This window comes from Neolamprologus multifasciatus, chromosome 20 (genome assembly GCF_963576455.1).
Source record: "Neolamprologus multifasciatus chromosome 20, fNeoMul1.2, whole genome shotgun sequence".
NCBI lineage: Eukaryota > Metazoa > Chordata > Actinopteri > Cichliformes > Cichlidae > Neolamprologus > Neolamprologus multifasciatus.
The window spans coordinates 5,910,024-5,926,799 of NC_140458.1; the positions used below are offsets into that span (position 1 = coordinate 5,910,024).

The 16,776-nt window shown below is 42.4% G+C and overlaps 1 protein-coding gene across 4 annotated transcripts in view; it reads right to left on the reverse strand.

Annotated features, from left to right (window-relative positions):
- src (SRC proto-oncogene, non-receptor tyrosine kinase) overlaps positions 1-16,343 on the reverse strand; it is a 29,996-nt gene extending 13,653 nt beyond the window's left edge. For 3 of the 4 annotated variants that reach the window (XM_085145818.1, XM_085145816.1, XM_085145817.1), the window contains exon 1: positions 15,902-16,342. The gene's annotated coding sequence lies outside the window, so the exon portion shown is untranslated. Of the gene's footprint in view, positions 1-15,901 lie in introns of all 4 variants that reach the window. The other variant, XM_085145815.1, reaches the window with a different exon arrangement.
- Positions 16,344-16,776: the final 433 nt, after the last annotated feature.

A 16,776-nucleotide genomic window follows, 5' to 3' on the forward strand; every position in this document is an offset into this window, starting at 1 on the left:
ATGTAATGACATATCACAACAGGAGACGATATCGCTATTTAGCAAGTCGGATAATCTGACCACTTGGCAAAGTAAAATGCCCAAGAAAACTAAACAATTATCAAAACAAACAAACAAATAAATAAGTAAATAAATAATACTGTTATTACAGTGCAGGTGATTGTCCTCTGGCCCTCAGACTGCGTTGGGGGCCACCGTGCTGCGCAGGCTAATTTAAACAACACAGAAAGTTACCAGTTATAACTGATACATTTAAAATGTGATGATTTTTGGTAAAATGATAAACTATTGCATCTTACACATAGCAGATCACTCATCAGTGTTGATGGTGTTCAAGTTGTCCGTAAATTGCAAAACTGAGAAACTGCACTAAGAAGATAAGATAACAAAGGAGGCCAGTTTTTTTGATTGCTGCTTAGTTTTTATTTCTGAAGCTCCCCCACCTGCGGAGGTTCATGAACTCTAATCACAGCTTAGTGCAGGGAAATCCTTACACTAAGCCCAGAATAATTTAAGGACTGCTATCATAGCCACAGGCGATCTGCTAAGAAATGTTAATTTAGAAAAGACACTAAGGTGGGATGGCTTGGAAACACTTCTGATAAGCAGATAAGGGTAAAAGTGCATTTGGATAGTGTCGAGCTATTTGACCTGCCTGACCTCTTGTTATTTAGGTGGCTGTGAATCTGCTCAACTCAGCCAATGCACAGCCCACTGTTGTTAACAAGCGAATGCAAAAACAAAGCCAGCTACAAAACGTTGGATAGCAGCCACTCAAAGCTATGAATGTATGACATATGGTGGAAAATATCTTACTATAAAAGGACTGAGTTCACTATGCAAGATAAGGAAATGAAGTTGCAAAGCTGCTTCTTGTCTCTTATTTTGCCCCTCCGCCAGGAGAGGAGAAGCAGAGGTGACAAAGACAAAAGGAGATGTGGAAGTTATTTCTGTGTTTGTAGTTTGTATACAGTTTAGAAGATGCCTGTGGCCATATGTGCAAGTGCACATGTGAGCTCATCCAGGGACGATTTAATACAAAAAAATATGTAAAGGCATTATAAGGAGAAAAAATGAAAGGGAGGTGAACATAACATGGGGTTGATTTTTTATTTTTTTTTTTTTTGGGGGGGGGGGGGTGTTATCATCGTGAAATGGGAGGAGGGAGGAGGAGAAAGGGATGAGGGGTCAGTGGGGCCGAAGAGTCGATAAGTCTACCCCCTGGGTATGTCTGCATTAAGGGGTGGAGGGGGGGTTGCATGGGTTGCAGGTTAACACAAAAACACAGACACAAGAGAGTAGACACAAAGATGCCGGGTGGCTCAGGGAGCTGCTCTTTGTGTGTTCTGTGCTCTCCCCCAGCAGACTGTTTGCATGGTTAATAAGCTGTTTGAGGCAGAGCAGAGACCTCTCTGATCTGCAGTCGTCAGTCATGTAAGAGGCTTCCCAATTCCACACGCAAGACGCTTATTCTTAAGGGACGCTGCCTTAATAGGATCAATCAGATGGCATTTAAATAACAAATTTTGTGGAGGAACTTTGGTAAACACGGGTGAATTTTACTGACTCTGTAATTATGCTTTTAGGGTTCAGCAGCAGCAGTATAGAATCTGATGAAGGGAACAAATTAAAAAGAGCCATTAAGACCTTTCGCAAATTTTAAGACTGAATAGAATTCAGTTCCTTTGGCCAAAAGTGTCCTAGACACAGACAAATACACTAAAACCTCCCTGGAAAGGAAGACTCAATCAAGTAAACATGAAACGGAGCATTAATAGAGTCTCATTTTTTTTCCCCCTTCACACTCAGTTTCCAACAAAGCCATCTTTTGTCAACTCACAGCAGGCAGCATAAACAAGGCACAGAAACAGCCTGTGGCCTGTGGCTTTCTGGTTGCCAGATCCTAGCGTGTTTTAGCTCTAACAGCCTTTAGGAAATATGGAAATGAAGGAAGTCATGAAGCCAAACATTGTCATCATTTGCAGCAGAGTAAGTGGAATCATGTCTCCACGTGTACTATCTGCAGTAGTTAATGATAACAAAAGCCTAAATGCGCCGAGGTACTGTAATAAGCACCAACTGTCTGAGGCATGGCTGCATGAAAATCTCTCCAGCAAGGCAGGGGGTGTGGCTGGGTTGGTGGGAGGGGGGTTTGCTTAATTATGCATAAGATCTGGCAATGAATTCCAAATCCTTCAAGTCTCCTGAGCTTTTGGTAAATGGGTATAGTCTTTTAATATTGCTGCTGGGGTTTCTGCTACCCCAACCAGAACAGGATACTTTTTTTTTTTTAATCCCTGTTCCGCTTTCTTTATCATTTATTGTGAAAAGAGGACAATTACGATTTCTGAATGGTATCCTCTCATCCAGATAAAAAGATGTGTCGTTCATTCACCGCACAAGTCTTTGTCATGGTACCAGTCCATTTCGCCAACAACACAGCCTGTCGTGCTCTGGCCCTTTAAAAAAAAGCCTTTTCATCTTTTGGGAAGGATCAAACAGTCACGAACATCAAAATTGAACAAGCTAGCTTAAGATCTTCTGTATGTGTGTTTAATGAGGGTTTTCCTAGTATGAAACTGAAGAAAACTCCAAGTAATACAGAGTTAGATTGTGAAACTATGGTTCTGTGAAGAAGCATGTAAGGGCTTGTATCTTGCCATGACAACTGCAGTAGACCCCTCATATCTGTCTCAGGAGAGTTGTTCCTGTCGGCCTGGCATCTAATACATGACTGGACAAGTTATGACAGTCGCCCTTATTGGAAAGAGCTGTGTTTCATATAGCCCGCCCAGGTTAAAGGTCACATTTAAGTTATTGCTGTGAATGTATTATTAGAACAAATTAGTAACATGTTCTTTCTCTCTATTCAACTTTGATGATGAATATTGAGGCCAAACAATATGGGATTTGCTGCAGAGCTTTCAACAGTTTTACTGGCATCACAGGCATGCTTTTATTTACTCTTTATGCATTAATGGCCATGTAATTTCATTATCACGGCTGAGGTAAATAAGCTGAAAAAAACATGAACTGATGTGTAACCAAAGCTCAAATTTAATCACTTCATTAGGGACATTGTGGATGATATATGCAAAGTACTGTATGTCAAGAGTAATTTAATTTCTTGTTTTAATCGCTCTGTAAACCTTCGGGCCTGAAAAATTAATTTGTAAGCGCCAAGAAGAGTTCCTTTTGTGGCCTCCCGAGACTGGCTCCAAATGTGACTCAGTTGTTACAGACTTCCATGTTAAAAAGGTAGTGCAGAAATAAACATGCTTACAGCCTGGAACAAAGACACACTGTTGATACTGGAATTCTCTCCCATTTGATTGGAGTTACCACAAAAAAAGAGAGATGTTAGTTGATGTTTTCCTGTTGATGGTCCCATTAAGGACAATTCTCAAATTCTAAAAGGTCACACAGGTCAGTTGCTTGGGAGAAATATGTTTTCCCCGACAGCTTGGCAAGGGCCGTATTTTCAGCACTATAAGGCGCATTTAAAATCCTTAAATTATCTCAGAAATCGACAGTGCGCCTTATGTATGAATTCTGGTTGTGCTTACTGACCTCGAAACGATGCTCAAAAATCTGTCAAAAAATGTTTTAGTACGACTTTGCTAAGCTATGAAGCCGCACGACTTGATCGATTGCCGGAGCATTATGGCTACTGTAGTCAGGAGCCTCGCAGAGTATTCTGGGTCCAAAACTCCGTCCCTCCGAGTTGAAAAACTATCTAAATTCTTTCATCTGTAATAAAATGATCAGTGTTCCTGCTTTTCCAGGTGTAACAATTAAGCTTAACATCCAGGCATCCATGAAAACAGAATTTATTAAATTTAACAGAGTTAGAAGTTAGCAGGAATTTAGCTCACTAGTTTCCACCTAAAAATGACATAGCATGTTCTGAAAGAGGGATTTCTGAATAAATTCAAACGTACAGTTCTGTTGTCACTTCAAACATAAATGAAGACAGAAAACTAAACAGCAGTGACGTTTGTAGGGTTACTGAAATTGGGCTAGTTGGTATATAATGATGTGCTACATGATCGCTAGCGACACAGCTATGTTAGCATAACATATACAGTGAAGCTGGAGGATGAATGCTAATGCTTGTTTCGCTTAATGCACCTTATGGTCAGGTGCGCCTTATGGTCAGAAAAATACCGTAGCTGCGGAAAGTTGCTTCTTGGTATGATGAAACTGGTAGAGGTGAAAAGGTTCACCTTCAAAGTAAAAGTTAATGCCCTCAGGGGTCGGTGCATTGATGGTTCTTGGTGTCCGGGGCTGGGCGCTCAGGTATGTACCAGCTCACTCCCGGTGACTACTTGGCGGGGCCTGGTGCCTGTTGCTCGATCAGGCCTCTTCCGGGCAAAGGGGGCCCTCGGGCCTCCGGCCTCTGGGCCTGCGGCTCAGTTCACTCTGGCACAGCTGGCTGCCGGCAGAGCCGGCGGGCATACCACTGCAGCCCCCTCTGGCTTCTGCTCCGTGGCTACTGGGTGACCCCTCAACTGGGGCTCTCCTCAGCTCTTCCCAGGAGGGTGGCACGGATGCCCCTCCGGTGGTCCTCCTTGGGCTCTCGCACTCTGGGGCCTCTGGATGTCTGGAGCCTGGATCTCCTCCATGCCTGCTTCATGCCCTAGGGGACGGGGCTATGGCTCTCTACATCCTCTAGCAGACCATTACATGGGGAAACCTAGGCCGTGTGTATAGGCAAGTATAGTATAGGCAAGGCCGTGATGATCCATTTGGCAAAGTAAATCCATTGGGTCTCCTTGTTGGCCTTCAGACAACAATTCTGACGGCTAAAGAACCAAATGGGACAGGCAAAAAAAAGTAAAAGTTGTGTCCTATCGCACCAACCATCACATTTCAAGAAGAACCTTTACTGTGTCCTTTTGCAGTTTGTGTCACACCATCGAGTGAAAGTTTCATTATCACCCCGTTGGCTCCAAATAGCAAGATGGTCCCCCCCGGGTTGATGTTTGCTAACATTGTAGTGATGCTGATAAAGAGTGACGATAGTGAGTTCCCTCTGTAATTACACCCTGAGACCTTTATCAGTTAAAATGTATATTTCAACTACAGATCAAAAAACAAGATTTATGCTGAGCTGTAACAATCCTGAATGCAGGCACAATGCTGGAAAATGTGACATATGATATAAGAGAGGCATAGTGACATTTATTATCTGTAGGCCTCCAATAAAAGTCCACTGAGTGAACAACAGCTGCCAGACTGCAGGCAGGAAGATAACATCATGTTGTTATTGCATTTGCATAAACAGACACCACCCGTTAAAGTGGGGTTTTGTGCGTGAGTGGTCTGATCACATGAATTGAAGTGGATGTGTGACCAGGCTGTACTCAGTTAAAATCAGAACTGTGCTAACAAGCTCACACTTGACCAGCTGCAACATTGTTCCAAAGGGGTTTTCTATTTGATCGCGCTACAGTGGAAAAACATCCCTGCACGCTGAAGAGGCTGCTGATAAAGTCGAGGTTTCTTGCTTTTAAAGAATATGGCTCATTTGAATGGAGAGTGAACAGAAGTACAGGGGTTAGGAAGCATGTGTGCACGCAAAGAGAATATGCCTGTGTGAGCGAAAGCATGTGATCCTAATGTCAGCCTGCCTGGTGTATTCCTTCATCTTAATGCTCTCTATGTAATTACTATGGAGGGAAAAGTAGGGAGGCTTTGGCTTCTGCGTCACCAGTCGCCAACTCTAGCATAATCCAAGCCTGCTTGTTCTCTCCAGATTATCAACATCTATTCCCTAATCGTATTCATCAAATGCAGTGAGGACATTCCATCTGGGGCCTACAAACAGCACGAGTGCTGCAATGACAAGACAGGATAAACCGGTCAAACCACTACTTCGGCTGTGGCTGCCGCTATTCCTCCAAGCTCTCGTATCCTGTCCCAACAAATCCGTCTGCTGTGGGAAAAATACTAAAAACCTGAACTCAGAGCAGAGAGAACAGTTTACACTCATCATATACAGGTGAGCTGCTTCCTGGTGCTGAACAAACACTGGGTGTAGCTTCATGTCACCTTGTTTCCCCTCTCTTTAAACAAACACGAATAGAGGAAATGGCATATTGGACATGTTTGCACAGCAGTATTACCCCTGTATCTGCGTTTGCCCAGGCTTTACATTTCGTTATTCATTAGGATGATCATTACTGAGCTAAAATAGAGTGACATAGCAAAGAATACGTCACGAAGCCCCTGGCATTTCACCTCTTTTGTAAAGTACATCCATCCTTTATCAAACTGTGAACCACTCAAAGCCAGAAAGCTTCACCATGTTTGGATATCTGAAGGTAAACACCCCCCTCCCCATATCAGGACTTTGCTGAGTCCTGGATAAAGTGTGTACCAAATCCTCCCCCCCCCCCAACCCACCCACCCACGCTGTGCTCCTGCCACGGACAGACACGAGGATGGGGAGGTGATGAAGTCAATATTTACTGCTCCACATACACACACAAACGTTGCCATGGAGGCAATTCCAAGCATTCCTCAAACCAACAAACTGCACAGATGTAGGATAGCGACGCGCAGGCACTTTCTAGGCCAAGACACTCAGAGAGCGCAGCGTGCCTATCTGACAGAGAGAAAGGTAAGATTAGCAGAGGCTCCATCTCGCCAAATTACGTGGGATGTGTCACTTCCTGAAAGCATTATAAAAGGAGAAAGAGAGAGATGAGTGTGAAAGAAAAAGTGATGCAGAGAAAGATGGTGAGATCACCTGGAGAAATTATTCCCATTGTCGTGTTTTCAGTTATAGCACGGGGCGATTCCCACAAGAAAAAAAGACAGAAAAACACCCTGTTTACCCATATTCCCTGCCTCTTAGGAGCATGCAGTGCTCTGGCTTCTATAATAGGATCAGAGGCTGTGAGCTCTTATCCCTTTCACTGTGTGAAAATGTATGTGTGTGTGTGTGTGTGTGTGTATTTCTCTGCAGTGGCTTTTTATTTGTTGTTGTTGCTTTTTTTCTTTGCTATCAAAGCAACCTGCAGATCACCTTTTGCTGCCAAACACCACAGCCAACCTGGCCTTGACATCTCTGGGCTCACGGAGTCGAGCAGCTGGCCACTCTGTCTTAAACCCCGTGCTTACAGAGGAATTTTTGTCCACTTCCAAACAACAAACACTGCTGGCAGCAACTGCAGGTTCAAGGATTTTTGTTTATCCCCTGCTCCTAATCTGAGTATGACATATATCAAATTATTTTGGGATTGAAACTCAAAAAGAAAATATCTGGGCCATTTTAGATGAGCGATCTGTTGCCTTTTGCAAAGGTTGCAAAGTAACAAAGAGCGAGAGCTACTTACTAAGGATGTAGAAATATATTAAATGTTTCATATGCATACAAACTTAAATGTAAAAGCAACAACCTGTTTTCTAGGTAGATTACACGCAGCAGTACTTCATGGCTTAACTGTGACTTTGACAAATTCAAGTTGTACTTTTCTTGAAAAACTATTTAGAAGACATTACTGTAGAGGACCTGGCAGGAGTAAATAGGGCAGTAGGATCGACCCAGTGAAGAAGGTAAGTCTCTTCAATTATATTGAACTATTCCTCCAATAGAACCAGTAAGATAAGTAAACTCTAAGGAGACTTTTTTCACTTGTTTCCAGTTCCTTCTTTCCATCCTTCTGTTCACTCATGAAAACCAGCTCCACCATTCATCCCCTACATTATGTCTTGAGCCCAACACTTCCTACTTCCACAGCTAGCACTGTCATTAAAATCAGAGACGTAGCCACGTCGCTCTTGGACATATTTCATATCGACGCAAAGAGCTGGGCTAAACTTCAAACCATTATGTGTTCACATTATAACCATTTTAGCACATAAACCCAGAGTAATTTCCTACCCTGCAGGATTTGGTCTGCTTTAGATATGTTCTAACTACTGGTTTAGGCTCAGGCAGAGCGCGCAGGAAGAGACATGAAAACACATGACTGGCTATAAATTATCAGTGCATCTTCTCGCTAGCGCACCACACAGTTAGCGACCTACATGTAGTATGTAGAAGTCAAATCGAGCTGTATCTGACATTTGTGTTCTTACTTACAGTATAACTCCATCAGGTAACAGCTTACCTGTACCAAATCTGTGGAAGTCTATGTATTTCAATAATTATTCAGTAAATCATGCCCTCTTTCTACTCCAAGTTTCTTAAATATCTCTCTCAACAGAGTAACTTGAACGTAGCCTTCCTAGTGCAGAACTAGTAAAAAGAAGTATCACCTTTCTTGCACCTGATTTGCCTGAGACCTGTGACTAACCTCCCCAGTCTGGGTGTGACGGGGGCCCAGCTCAATCGAGACAGAGCGATGACATTACTGCAATTCCCTCTGCTTAGCTCATCATGTTTGTTGCAAAACAGCAAATATATTCCAGCACATTAACCCATAGTTAGCGTTTCACAATTTCAACATTTGCAGGTTTATGTTTATGAGGAGGAGATTTTAAGTGGAACATCGCAAGCAGCTGAACCTCAAAGTCTGCTTTTGTCCGTTCTGTGTCACCGGTGATGAATACAGACGAGGATCAAAACGAAACAGCGGCGGCTCCCGAACAACTACGAGATCTGAGGCATTTGTGGCATGCACAGTACTGCGACTGCATTTAAGACCCCTGAGGGTGTTCACTTGTGTTGATGGTGTGAGAGGCACAGCGCTGTTCCACTGTGGCATATTAAATGCCAAGAATAGACTGGTTTACTACTGTATTGTTGCAATACGAGGTACCTCCGCTGACAAACGTCCAGGTTGCGTGGCTTCTGGGACTTACTCCAACATCAGCTTCCTATCGTGCAGCTCTCATCTAAATATGGTCATTATGCGAACTGAGATTGATGAGCTGCGGTCATGTGTTCAAACAAGAAATGGAGGAGAAAGAGGAAGGGAGGAGAAGAGAAAGATAATCCTCAAGGGCATTGAACCCCCCCACCCCCCACTTCCCATCCCCATCTTACTCCCTTACACTTGGTCTAGCTCCCTTCTCCCACTCTATCCTCTATTCTTTCTCCAATCCCTCAAGAAATGGTGGAAATAAAGGATTTCATTTCCACTGATGTGTCAGGCACATGTCACGTGAGGTGGAAAAAACAATGTTTTTCTAAAATACTGCTGAACTGGTAGTGAGCTCAAAGCGGTTGAGGAACTTATGAGAAAACGGAGGGGTCCAAAGACAACAAAGACACTACAGATGCAGGATCAGAAAGCGCTTCAGTCTTCTGCAGTATCACATAGGATGTGTTTTACTGCTTCAGAATACATCGCCTACAGTTGACTCCACTGCTGTGATAGCAAACCCTTAAATTCACCTCATCTCATCACATTTCAAAGAGGAGGTATTTGATCTTCTCAGTTTCCACAGAAACTCCCATGTGCCTCACGCTTCAGTAAGCTAAGGCTTTTCGAGGGCTTCTACCGTTCATCTGCACAGCCAGGCACTGAGAAATCCCCGCAGCTCCCGATTCACCAGGAGGGAACATGCATCGTATATACTGTACTGTTTTACACCGTTTAATGCAGGAAGAAGTGCGCTAGATGTGCATTTTACCATCCGAGGTTTGTTGCAGCAGAGTGACCGAGTTCAGTCATGGCTAAGGAATGCAGAGAGGAGGACGAGACGAGTTTCAACTGCTCTCCTGCTCACACAACCCAAATCAGGAATGTATGGGGAGCAGGTAGAGACACCGTCTCTTCCTAGATGTTCCCTCAGCCACGCATAACACCCACTCCAAAAGTTTCCCTCCACTGCCTCTCGGGGTAAGAAACGGCAGCATCACGCAGGAATTTTTCACACAATTAAAGAACAGGAATGCAATTCAAGGTCGCAACACACACGTGAAAAACACTCCCAGACTTCTTATTGTGCCAACAGAAATAAATGTATGCTAAGAATGCCACGCTGCAGCTGATAATCAGCTGATACGCCTCCATTATTAGGTTGTCTTCAGTGATAAAGCTGAATATTTCAAACAGATAGGGCTATAGCTAAAGTTATGCACGTCTGTGCACACCCAGCATAACTAAAGCATGCTCAGTCTACATTTCTATAGCTGCTTTGGCTTTGAATTCGAACTGAAACCAAGACACAAAGAGCCCAGTGTTGAGCACTGCTTCCTTGGAGATAGACAAATAAAAGTATCGGAGATGCAGAAGCATTAAAATATTAAAATGTACCCATGTCACACTTCATCATCAAAACATAACTGCTCCCTGCCATGACATTTCCATAACAGATTGGAGGACGAGGCCCCCAACACTGAAGTGATTTCCTCCAACTCTTTTAAACCAGCCTTTGTTCAGTAGGCCCTGATTTCAATATTCAAATGTTACTCTGTGGGGTGGCGAAGCCGAGACTGAGACACAGTTTGCGAGGCAATCAGTAAAGAGCACTGAGTTGATGGTGCAGTTGGAGGTTTCATAAGCTACAGATGGGTTGGGCCACTAAGCGGCCTCTGCTGAGGAAGAGGAAGATGTCTGACTCACCTAACAACAGACAGGAGTGAAACCAGAGGAAAGAGGCAAGAAAGACGAGGTGCAGCAATTCCTACTATCTCTGTGACTATGACTGGAGTCATATTTTACATTAGAGATGAGTCAAAAGAAAAAGAATGATGATGAAGTCATGTTTCATGATCCAAAAGTGCCATAAATACAGTGGATTTTAGTCCAAAGCAGGCGATGAGCCAAAAAGCCAAATTTAAAACTGAGAAATCACATCATTTGGGAAAATAATCCCTGAGTCATCAGTATTGATTGGCAACCACACACTGATATATTTCAGTTTCGTTACCTGTTTTTACTTGCAACAAAGAAACAACATCTAAACTGCAACCAGTAATTATTTTCATCGTGAAATGATTTACCAATTATATCAGCTGGTTCTGTAAAACATAACAAAACAGATTTAGTCAAACCAAGACCCCAGGATATGACCCGGCATGGCCCGGTCGTTTCTGTCGCAACTGAGTCATTTGAGTAGTGACACAGCTGTCGCGAGCACAGTAACACTTCATTCAAGCAAATTTCTCTTCATCCGGATTTTGCTTTTCATGGCCTGACACGACTCACTGAAAGGATCACAAATCATATTGAGTACCCTCATCCCTTAGTGCAGCTTTGCTCCACAAATTCCACGCATGCTCCTGTTATCTGGTTTTGGTGAGATTATAAGATTTGCCTGGTCCAGAGGTTGATTCTGACATGGTCTGTGCTCCCTGCCGGAACACGATCTGTGTAAAAACTCCCATGTCGACATGTGTGGCGGTGATTCTCAGAGGATGGACAGCCTCACGTTTTGAGGGAGGGGAGAGCAGCGTGCGCTCTTCCCAGCATCTCATCAGCCTGACCGGGCTCGCACAGCTGCGCCTACACAAAGCTACACAGAGAGGCATCTTTTTAAATGCCAAAGACGCTTTTCCTGTCACAAGAAATGCGAACGGAGCGATGGGAATGAGGGTGTGAGAGCGATCGCTTTTCCACAGAGGCAACAGTGGGTGGATTGAGAGAAGATGCGTGGCCTGTGTCACCCTGGCTAATTCCCAGAGCACAGGGGCAGGAAGTGGCCAATGATCCTGGGAGGATACAAACCCTCCTCTGTTTGTCTGTATCAAACCACTATCAGATACTTCATTCAGACGGCCAGCAAGCACAGACCCCTCTGAGTGAAGCCTTGAAGGGATATGTCAGAGCACTTCAGTTCTTCATCTTTATTATTCAAGTGCTTTTACTGGGTGAACTGGACAGCTTTGTAACTTCATGTTTTATTGGTGTATACACGGTGACCCGCATTTCCTCTGCAGACACTAATTCAAGCAGTGACACCGTACGGAGTAGATAAAAAGTAGACTTACAGTAAAGGATTCAAAACTATGCCAATGGTACACAAAGCCCAAACAGAGAGAGACAGACAGCATGTGACAGGGTGGGAGTGATGTAAGACGGGGAGAACGAGAGAACAGGTGGCACTGGCATTCCCATGCTCAACCGTATGCCCTTGAATGTAGCCGGGCACTAATTAGCAACAAATCTGGGCCAGAGCAACAGAAGTTTAGTATCTGCAACATGAAAAATTCAAAGGCTTTTGTCAGCAGGAAGCCATCACAAATTTCATGCCCCCTTTTCACAGATACAGTCTTTCCCGCTTTCTCTCTTTTTGGAGTGCTTCGTGTATGTCGTTGGCAAACCGAAGAGGGGTTGACACTGGCATCAGACAAGTGTTTTGTTTGTTAAGTACTCTAAAGCCAAAGGGGAATAGTATGTTGTTTTAGCAAAGCACAGCCAAACTACTACTCCTACTACTACTGAAGCCCCAGATCATTTAGATTCTTTTTTCATCTCTGGTTCTCTGGACAGTTATACTTCTTCTTTTTAATTAGTGCCTCACTGATTATACACTTTTTAGGCCTATGCCCACAAAAATGTTTAGAGGGTAAAAAATGTGGATTTCGAGAGATTCTTCAGTTAAACTACAGTGGTTAACGAATTTATGAAACCAGTTTTTATTAAAAACAAGCAAACTATCAAAAACTTATTTAAAGCTAAAAATGAGTTATTTATTAGGCAAGTCACCAACTGGATTCATGCTTTATAACCATTTTGAGCCAGCTGGAATTAATCAATCGCTCAACCACTATAACACATTTTCCTGTTCTGGAATGCAAGTAAACAACTGCAATATGGTATTTTTTTTTCTTTAATTGAGAAAGCAGTTGAACAGTAATATGGCTTTCTACAGTATTTTTGCTTTCACGTTTTGAAACTTGTAATTGGAAAGAAAGAAGAAAAAAAATATAGTAACAAAAAAATTTTAAACACAGTTTGGTATCTTAATATAAAAGAGGTGCTTTACTGTTTGTTTGGGTTTGTTCCTTTTTTGGTAAAACCTTAAAATTGAAAATTTATTTCATACAACAATAACTATATTATATTTTAGTATTACAAAATATCATTTAGATTAAAACGCTTTCCCTTGGACTAATAAATTTATTAAGCACTGTATGTAAGTTATAGTTTTGTTGGAAAGGGTAAATTATTCATTTATTAATTATTTATTACATTTCTTGATAATTTGCTTTCTTTCCAAGTTCTTATCATGACCTGGATGTCTGAGAACTTACTCAGACATATTTAATAATTATGCTCTGTGGTCCCTGCTTGGCCACATGAGCATCTTTTTCTGCAATATGTTTTATAAAATGTTTTTAAGGCTTCAAACATTGCACAACTTAAAGATTTACACAATTCATATTCTTCTTATTATTACTGCTAATAACTCTTGATTGGTTTGCGATGACTGAGCTTTAGAAATAAAAATCAAGATTGTCCACTGGTAAATTGAGTTTGGTTGGTCCAATTCTGTTAGATAGATAAAAACGGTAAACAAAAAATTTAAAAATCAGCACTAAAATATTCTCTGGCGACCCGCCTAATGAATAAGCCGATGTGTGGGAAGAACTGATATAAATGCCAATACTGACATCAGTTGGCCTTTATTTATAATCTATAACAACTTTGTGCTTAAGCTCTGTGTGTAATTATGCTTTGATATTTAACATTAGAATTATATGGCTTTAATGTAGCTACACCAATACATATACACAAAAGGCAAATCCTTTAAAAAATCTAATTACAATATGTCCTCAGAGCTCACTGCCAATTAATCCTCATCTGACCTAAAGGAAAGTGGGACATGAGCTAGATCAAATGATGAACTCAGCAAACTGCCAGCTAGAGTGAAAGCTGTTTAATGCCACTGCTCACTTTGCTTCGGTGCAGTTAAAGGCAGAGACAAATACACACATCACTAACAAAACGCTCAGCTCAAACTCCTGAGAAACAGTTTCTCTCTGCAGACCACCCCAAATCGCTTTCCTTCCTTCTCTATGAATAGGTGCACAAAGGCATTTTTGAAAGTGGAAGCAACTTGTCTTAAAGACGCTGATTCTCCCAGTCTGGATAGCTGCGGAAACAAGCAGTTCATTGATGCCAGGCGCAGTGCATCACCCTGACAGACAAATCACTCCAGTATAAGAGGGAACAAAGCGGCCAGTCCACATCCACGTTGCCAATTAGCAGGAATTTCAGCCTCAAGAGCCAGTTTCCACTAGTCTCATTGGAGTTGACATAAACATCTATGGCTTTCACTGAAGACATTCATGGGATTCCAAGGAGCATTAGGTCCCCTCTGCGGAGCCTGAAATCTGGCAGTTAGAAATCACAATGGACCATCTCGTACCACTTTGAGAAACACTTCTTACTCACTGGTTGCAGGAAGCATGCTAATAATAGTGAAAATGGCAACATCTGAGCCGTATTTACATTAGCTGAAAACACTTATGAGGAGAGAAGATAGTGGTTAACAGAAATGATCAAGCATGCCCTGCTTCATCTCGAGCATCAGCTTGCGTGTTGCTGGATCAACTTATATTGAACACATGGGAAATAATATGTTCTTTCTGCCTGCTGCCAAGCATTTTAATGCTTTCAGGAAAAGACTAAACATTCACGCACATAGACACACACACACACACACACACACACACACACACAGACATGGGAGGGAAAAAAAACACTAGAAAATCTGTAGAGGATTAGTCTAATGCACTACTGATAATCAAATGTAACAGCAATTTTATTATCATTAAACCTCCACGCATGTCACTGAAATATGTCTCCCGAGAAATGTTTGAGGTTTCAGAAAGGATTAGAGTGAGAGAGAAAGAAAATAAGCTGAATGTTTATATACAATATTGCGATCTTAGGCAGACCTAAAAGCTGCGACAACACACTGCAATAGTGGTACAGCAGGTTGAACTGTGTGTCTGTGTGTGTGTGGAGAGCACAAGGGCTGTGCCAGCTGTCATATCTCAACAGCCATGATAACAAATATGCCGCACGGTGACGCCTTGCAGGAACTGAGAGACCAATATTTAAGTGTCTGCGAGAAAATCTCGTCTAGACACTAAATCGGTTTTAATTTTTGACACAAAGGCTAGGCTAGCAGATCTGTGGCCGAGAGTCGGGACTGATGTGTACACTAAATACAAGCCAATGACTAATCACACTGTTAAACATTATGGACTGAAACTACAACTCCTCAGGGGCATGGCTTTCTACGTTATGTTACAGATTGTACAATAACTTTGAAATATGCACACCTAGTTTTTCAGTTATTAGCTACTACACCACAGCAGAGTCAATATTTAGACCTTTTGAGTCATGTTGAGTGGGAGAGACTAATCCTAAGCATATGACAGTCATGTCTTTAAACTGTGTGGGGGAATTTGAGAGGGAAAATCTGTGTCATGACGAGTGAACACGCAAACTCCTACTATACATACATACACATATATGTAATGAATCTAAACTCATTTCAGCTTTTATATAAATAAATCAACTGGAGCAAAAGACAAAGTTTCACTTGTGTAAACTCCCTCTCAGGTAGCCATGGCCCTAAAATCAAGGATGTGCAACTAAAAGGTGTGGTGTGATTATTTCCTGAAGCCACGTACAGCAGAGGAGAGACTCCTCACACCCCGTGTAGTTTAGTTATTCAAGAAAAACTGTGATGATAAACTTTGAGACCGGTGTGGGTGCAACGTGGTTTAATTTATTACAAGGTGCGAAAACCACCAGCTGCTGGTCACCATTAACAGGAGCACTTGTTTACAAAAAAATACACTGAATAAGATGCTGAGTGTAAATTTAGATTAGAGATGTTTGTTTGTTTTAATGCCCCAAAGAATGAGGCTTTGTCTATACTTAATTGATGCACGGCTGAGCTCCAACGGCTCATTCATTTTTTATTAATCCCTGTCTGTCCGCCTGTCAAGCGACTAAAACAACAAGTTGGCTTTACTCACCGTGAAGCGCAGGCTACCGGAGATTTAACGGCGTCGCTCTTCTGTCGATCAGACCGGAGGATTTGGCATCAAAGCATTAATGAACTGATCATATAGACTAAAAAGCTTCACTGATTCCTAAAACTGGGGCTTTGGAGAAGACGGGCAGCTGAAGAGAGAGTCGGTGCCAAAGCGAGCGACACAGGCGATGAGGAGGGATCCCATTCAACTGGAGGGAGCGCCCGGTGAAGTCATGACGGGGGAAGCCTCTGAAGCTGTGGAAACATTTTTCACTGACACGGTCTAAATGAAGAAAAGCACCGGAACGTCCCCGATGAAAAACTCCGAGCTTTGCGCGTAACAGAAACCCCCGGTTTGCGACAAGGCTGAGCAAAAACACCAAATCATGACCAAAACACTGGGATGTGCTTGAGGCAAGGAAGGGAGGAGACTTCACCGCATCGTGAAAGCTCTGATTGGTGGGAGGGTTTTTGCGCTGTGGATTTGCCCGATTTGCGTGAATGGCATGTCATAGAAGCCCCACCTCACCTGAGTAGTGCAGGTTCAAACGCGGTTCGTTGTACAATTACTCGTCCTGCTCTTGGCGGTTGAGACTGTTTAGCCTATGACACATGAAGCGTGTTACGTTTTGTGATGTGAGCCAACTTCACACCCTTAAATCATAACCTGGACACAAATACTGCTGAATTTTTCACGTAAAGTTTCAAAGGCTGACCCAAAAACATGGAGATATTTTAACTATAATATAAATTTAGATCCTTAAAAATTGTTTTAATTTTTTTTTTAATCTGACATCATGAAATAATCCTTAATATCACTGAACTAGAATGCGAGGTAGTCTGATTTTCGATTTTGATTATTCTATTTGTTAGCGT